Source organism: Ailuropoda melanoleuca, chromosome 14 (assembly GCF_002007445.2).
Source record: "Ailuropoda melanoleuca isolate Jingjing chromosome 14, ASM200744v2, whole genome shotgun sequence".
NCBI classification, from domain to species: domain Eukaryota; kingdom Metazoa; phylum Chordata; class Mammalia; order Carnivora; family Ursidae; genus Ailuropoda; species Ailuropoda melanoleuca.
Window position 1 is genome coordinate 81220462 of NC_048231.1, and position 8004 is coordinate 81228465.

Here is an 8004-nt window from a genome sequence, read left to right on the forward strand (position 1 = left end):
TAGTCCATAAGAAAAAGGTCCAGCCAGATCACCCTCCAGCGTAGGCCATGGTCATCAAATCCCACCTGCACAGAGAGTCCTAAATATATGCAGATAATCAAGAATAACCAGACAACAGAAGAAACCTTCAAAATTGAACAACAGACACCAAAACAAACAACTTGGAAGAAACAGAGACTATGCAGGTTGAAAAAAACTTGAAAAATTAATATATCATTAATATCTTCAGCAAGACAGCATTGCAATCATCAGGATGCTAAAAAAAAGGAACATTCAGAGAGAAAAAAGAATTCTTGTAGATTAAAATTATACCAAATGAAATGTCGATGGAGGGTTGGAAGGTAAATCTGAGAAAATCTCCCAGAAAATAAAGCAAAAAGACAAAGAGATGGATAAGAGAAGTTAAGAAAACTAAAGAATCCATCCAGAAGGTCTACTATCCAAATGAGATTCTTAGAAAGAGGAAACAGGGCAGGTGTGGGGGGTGTAGGGGAGACATAAACAAGAAAAGTAAATCATCTACAAAATCAAGAAAATGTCTTGGAACTGAAGGCCCAGAATTTACAGATTAAAAAGGCCTGCCAAATGGGCCTTGGGTAAAAATATGAGCACAACTGATAAAAATAGATCCACTGAAAGGCACAGAACATCATTATAACATCTCAGAATACTGGGGTAGGAAACAAAAACAAGAACATGTTCTTGGACTGGAAGACCCAATATTAAGATTTCAATCCTTCCCAAATTTACAGATTCAATACAATCTTAATCAAAACCCCAAAAGCTCTTTTGTAGGATTGACAAACTGATCTAAAAGCCTATGTAGAAAAGCAAAAGACCTAGAACAACCAACACAATACAGAAGAAGAACAGTTGAAGGACTCACACTACTTGATTTCCAAATCTCCTATAAGGCTATAGTAATCAAGACAGAAGGATACTAGTGAAAGAATAGATATATATGTCAATATAACAGAAGAGATTGCCCAAATATACATCCATACAAATGCAGTCAATGATCTTTGATGAAGAGCAAATGCAACTTAATGGAGAATGGATAGTCATGTTGACAAGTGATGCTGCAATGTTTGGAAATATATATATATATATATAACAGAAGAGATTGCCCAAATATACATCCATACAAATGCAGTCAATGATCTTATATATATATATATATATAAATTCAGCTAGACATAGACTTTATGCCTAACACACACAAAAATTAAATGGATCATAAACTTAAATGTAAAGTGTGAAACAATAAAACTTCTTGATGAGACACAATAGAAAATCTTCATGAACTTGGGTTTGCTGATGACTTTTAAAATACAAGAAATATTTGAAATTTTGAAAAAATTTTGAAAAGCACAGATATTTGAAAGGAAAAATGCTAATTGGGTCTTTATCCAAATTAAAAACTTTTGATCTATGAAAGACAAGTCTCAACTGGTAGTAAATATTTGCAAAACACCTATCTGAGGAAGGACTTATATCCACAATATACAAACAACTCTTAAAACACAACAATAAGAAAACAAACAAGCTGGTTAAGAAATGGACAAAAGTGAATAGACACCTTACCAAGGACGCTATACACATGGCAAATAAGTGTATGAAAAGAAGCTCAACATCATTTGTCATTAGGAAGTTGCAAATTTAAACAACAAAATACCACCATCCACCTATCAGAATAGCTAAAACCAAAAACTGACAATAACTGCTGCCAAGGATGTGGAGCAACAAGAAACTCTTATTCATTGCTGCAGAAGGCAGAATGGAATAGCCATTTTGGAAGACATTTTGATAATTTGTTTACAAAACTAAACGTAGTCTTACAATACAATCAAATCATCATGTTACTAGGTATATACCCAACTGATCTGGAGAATTTTGTCCACATAAAAACCTGCACATGAATGTTCATTCAGCTTTATTTATAATTGCCAAAAGTTGGAAGCAACCAACATGTCTTCCAATAGGTAAATGGTTAAACAATCTATACCATATCCATAGAATGGGATATTATGCAAAAACAATAAGAAAGGAGCTACCAAGCCACAAGAAGATATGGATGAATCTTAAATGCATATTGCTAAAGGAAAGAAGCCAATTTGAAAAAGCTACATACTGTATAATTCCAATTATATGAAATTCTGGAAAAAGCAAAACTACAGAGACATTAAACAGATCAGTGATTACCAAGGGTTTGGGGCAAAGAGAGGGGAACAGGTGGAAGGTATATTTAGGATAGTGAGATTATTCTCTATGATACTGTAATGGTGAATACAAGACATTAAGCATTTGTCAAAACCCATAGAACTTTACAGCATGAAAAGTAAAACTTAATGTGTAAAAAACAATTTTTAATCATTTAGGAGACGGAGCTATCCAAGGATGAAATACAGAATATGACAATAGAATCTTAATGTATTATATATAAAACAAGTTCACTGAAGGGGATGAGGAATAAGGTGCTAACCTAGGTAGCTTTGGAAGTAAGTAGAGTACATAAGGCTAAAGGTTAAAGGAATTGTACACAAGCACTGTACTCTAGCTGATACAGTTGTTTCCCACAAGAGTACAGGTTAACAATTCTGAAATTATTACACATGTGTTCTGTAACTGAGTATTGATAAATGGATGGCAGATGGTCAAAGCCAAGTTTCTCACTGTTGGAATGGGAAGTTACAAATAAGCAAAGGCTAGGATGATCCATGTGGTAATTGGAGATATCAGTATGAACTTACGGTTACCTTAATATAGAAATATTTACAGATATATATATAATCTTGGGTTACTATACAGAATATCCATCCTTGCTCTGTCATTTGAGAAGTCCTACAAACAATCACACTCCAGTGGCGATGAGCACATCTTGTGCCCAGATCTTGGTTTCTAATACTATTCTCCAGTAAAAGGAACTAGGTCTTCTTGGGAAAATGACTGGTTGAAGGAGTGGGACACAAAATAAACCTGGAGTATCTTGTAATTCCAGAGAGTAAGAAAGTGCTAAGACATACAAACATGCACACACAGAGGCACACATGCACACACACACACACACACACACATGCACGCACACCCACAGAGAGTGATGGGGGTATATCAGAGGAATACAGGAACCAACTGAAAGAGCTCCCAATGGCAAATACTCAAACAATTTAAGCAACAAAATAAAGTAGCATTGGGTTATACCCAAAGCATAAAATGAGTCTAGAGTAATAAATAATTCAAACAAGTAAATAAATGGGAGAGAATAGACAAATCTTCTGTGTGGGAGAATTCCAAATAATTTATGTAGATACTCTGTCCTTAAGGAAGTGAACATAGTGATTTTCTTTCAAAGAGAAAATTATGGAAAGGGAGAAAAAAAAAGAGGAACTTTAAAGTGGGGAAACCTGACAAACCTCAAGTCAGGTGATCAAAGTTAACATCAACAATGCCAGGTCATGTTGAAAGTATGTACCCTTGATATGATATAATGACAATGGCACTTTACCTCTGTTCTCTTCATTTCCAAACATATTACCCCTGTCTAAGCATGAGAAAAAAATCAGATATTTCCCAATTAAGGGACATTCTACAAAATACATGACCAGTGTTCCTAAAACTGTCAAGATCAGCAAAAACAAGGAAAATCTGAGACATTATCACAACCTGGGGAAATCTAAGGATATATGACTAGTGGTATCCTACAAGATCCTGGAACAGGAAGGGACATTAGGGGAAAACTAAGGAAATCTGAATAAAGAATGGAATTCAGTAAATGATAATATATCCATAGTGGTTAGTTTATTGTGACAAATGTACCATACTAATATAAGACGCTCAAAATAGGAACAAACTAGGTATGTGATATTTGGGAACTCCCCGTACTATCTTCACAATAATTCCATAAATCTAAAACTGTTCTAAAATTAAAAGTTTATTTTAAAAAATTCTTACAAGCTTCCAGAGAGAAAAAAAAACAGAGCAAGTGGAGGATCAGGTATTAGAATAATTTTAGATTTCTCAATAATAATAGTGAAATCTGAAAGATAATGAGAAAACATCTTCAAAATTCTAAAGGAAAATAATTTCTAAAGGAAAATAAATTCTATACCCAGTCAACCATCAATCAAGTGTGATGGCAGAATAAATACACTTGCAGACATTCAAAGTTTCAAATAAAGTGTGTCCTCGGCACCTCTTCTTAGGAAGCTACTGAAGGCTGTGATCCACCAATACAGGGATGTAAACCAAGAAACAGGAAACCATAGGATATGAGAAACAGAAAATCCAACACAGGAGAGAGTCCAAGGGAATCTTAAGGAGATGGTGAAAGTTGGACCCAAGATGATAGGTATCCACCCGGCGCAGAGATCCATCAGTCCAGACTGGAGCACTTCAGAGATACAAAGAGAGATTTTTGAATGAATTGAAATCTGAACGTTCGGAAAAGAGATTTAGACCACTGAAAGGAATTTAGCGGTTGAATTAGTAATGAGAACATGTAAGCATCAACTAATGAAAAGTAACGCAATGATCAACTCTAGGGAAAACAAAGAGTGATTCAAGAAAGGAACAGCATCATAGAGATACTAGATGGTTCACCAGGAAAGAGCATGTATTTACTCATAACAATGTAAACATTCAATTTTTTATCTCACAAAAATTATGACATAAATATTTTGGGAGGATGAAGGAGATGATGTATCAGTCAGATTTTGCTAGGTTATAATGCAGTAATAAAAGAAACCTCAATGGCTTACAAGAACAAAAGTTCTCACTCATGTAACACTGCAGCACAGCTGTAGGTCAGCTGTGGTTACACCACACTGTTTCCTTCATTGCAGGGTCTACTCTAAAGGATCAGCCCCCTCGGGGGACATGTCCATTTGCTTGGCAGAGGGAAGAGAATAACTCACATAGACCATGCAACGGCTCCTAAAGCTTCTGATCAGAAGTGGCATAATCACTCCCACTCATATCCCACTGACCAAGCTAGTCACATGGCCAAGCCCAATGTCAGTTATGGTATTCCTCCCCTATGGATGCTAGTCACATGACAATGTAAACAGACACATTATCCATTTACAGGGAGGCAGTAACACAATTGGGGAATGCATATATGTATTACAGTCCCCGATGAAGGTTAGGGGCAGGAAGAGAGCTAAAGGTTCACCCCACATGAGAAGCCAGTAGAGAAGGCCTCACACTGAAAAATCAAGAAGTAGCCAGTTAGAAATATGGACGAAGGTATAATAACGCAGGAGGAAGAACTGAAAACCGTTCCCTGTGGAGGGGAGGAAATGGGGGTGGGGGAGCAGGGGCCTACTATTTTTTATAATAAATTTATAAAACCACTTGATAAAAATAACCAAAAGATGACAAATAACAACAAAGGCCAAGCAGTTCTTAATCGCTAAACTTCACTGTGCCATGATTACTTTTCACTCTGTTTTGATAGTAGGAGAGTGTATAAATCTTTTCACTTTAAGACAAAGACGGTGAAATCGCTGACAGCTGCTATTCTATTAACACCCCTTCAAAATCCACCATCTAATGTCATACATCCTCAGTGATGACACTCCTTCCTACCTAAGTAAAACCTAAATATTCTCTACTTTCTTTCAGTCAACTCTGTATTATCCAAGCCACAAAAGGATAACAACACAGGAACCCATAACGGAATAGAATTAAAAAGTCACACGAATGGCTTGAGAATGCATCCATGTTATTACTGTGTGGGTAATTTGCCTTACTAACTATGCATAACTCCAAACACCATTTTAAATGTTTGCCTATGCACAGTTTAGTTTGGGAAGAGCTGTACTGGTAGCTCTCAGAATAAGAGAGCTTGGAAATATAAATTTTCCTAAAATGACATAACGTGAGGCTGACCAAGAGTCAACATTTCCCCCCACTCCCAAGGTATATGCCGCATCTTGAAAGACGTAAAAATGGGAGGCAAAGTAAAAACCAATCAATGTTTCATAGGAACTCAAATTTGGCCTAATATTTTCTTCTCAACTTAGCTAGGCTAGATGTGAACTTTCATTGATAGGCATTACATCACAACTGATTTCTATAACATAATGAAAACTGGATATAACAGTATCTTAGTCTCAAAAGACCGTGAGTCAACCTCATACCAACCTCATACAAGCCTGTCAACCGTCATACCAGGTTACTGGCTCAGGTCAATATAGAATCTCTCTCATTAATGACTCCTTACGCATTCCCCAAAGTAAAAACTTTTGTAGAAAATTAATTCAATGACAATCTTTTCAAAACTGGTGTGGCTTAAGGGTAAGAGAATAAATACTCTTTCCACTGCATTTCTTGTGATACTTTTTGACATCTGAATTGCTTAAAATTAAAAAAAAAATTATTAAAGTGTCAGAAAGGGAGGTGGAATGAGAAAGGCATAGAAGAATTTAGCATGCTTTAGGAACAGCGAACAGCAGAATATCCCCAGGGTTGTGGTGTTGGGTGAGGCTGGAAGGGAGTTTCCAGAGCCAGGCTTTAAAAAAGTCCCATGCTGTGATGCAGGGGCTGGACTTTTAAATTTAGGTCTTAGACAGATAATCCTGGGGGCTGAATAATCCTAGGGGTCAGAACTAGTGGGGAGGAGGGATCTGTTTGTGTCCTCAGTCCTTCTTGCATGATCTTGTGTTTCCATCACAAGAGCCTGGACTAGAACAGTAACAGTGGAAGTGGAGCCAATGGGATGAAGTCAAAGATACTGAGATGGTCCAGATTTGAGAACTGCTACAAAGAGAAAGGTCAAGGGAAGAAGGATAGAAGTAGGAAACAACGTTTGGTAAGAGTTAGCTTGGGCTAACTCCCCCACCCCCGCCCCCAGCGCAGGATGAGACCCCCAAAAGCCCCTAATAGGGGAGAACACGTCTCCTCCACTGCTTTGGGCTGCTTTAGTGAGTGTGCTTGGCCAGCTCAGCCTGCACTGGTACCAGCCAGACTGTCCCCTGAGCTCCCCCCACACCGGGAACTGGGGGATTGAAAACACTACAGGGGAGGCTTTAGCTGGCAGGAATAAGACCGCTGCCCCTGCTCCCTGTCGCCACACCCCCAAGAGAGACACTGATGGAAACTGGAAGGTGTGGTCAGGAAGCTGGGAAAGGGGTTGAGAAAGACGTGGCAGAAGACACAGTTGAATGTGTAAGTCATGGTGCTGGATATAACCTCACTCCAGTTGCCATATCAAATGTACCCATACCCTCCGCTGAGTAGGTGGGCTTCAGTGATCCGGGATCTGAGGCGGGTTGTCACAGACGTCATATTATCTTCTGTAGACATTTTATCCCATTTTACTACTTTCTGGTTTGCAGATCTCTTTGCAATCTGGAGTTCATATTTTCTTTTTGGGTCTCAAGTAGTTTTGTAGGCCTTTGAGACATTCCTAGGCCCAGGAGTACCCCCACTGCTCTGTACTGCGTGGCAGTCAGGGAGCCCCCTGGCAACCTCGGCCGAGGCTGATGGGGGTCGTGGATTAGAACACCAGGATGAGGAGCTCGGGTCAGGGTTTCAGTGCCTGTCCTGGCCAACTGGTTTTGCACAGCCCAGCAATGACAGATCCCATCTTGGGGGACAGCCAGAGAGGATGGATGGCCCCATACAAAATCACCCCATTACAATTTCAAATGCATGTGCTTTTGGGAAGGGGGTAAAATGCCCTACACAGAGGCAGGCTGGCCCAGGAAACACTTACCGTTTGGAGTGGGAGGCAGAAGGGCAGAGACAGACGTATGTATAGAAGCAATTGAAGCATACAAAAAGTCCCTTTAACCTCTTCCAGCCAGCAGTTCAGAAATACACAGGAAACCCTCGATATTTGCAGAGTCGTGATTTGTGGTCTCAAACATGCACAGCGCTGCTCGCTGCTTGCTCCTCGCTCCTCGCCAGCCCACACGGCTGTGCTGCAGGCAGCTAGTGGGGCAGACAACACGGCCCATGTGTCTCTACAGAGCCCCCTCAGAGTAGCCTTTCCGCTACCCTGAT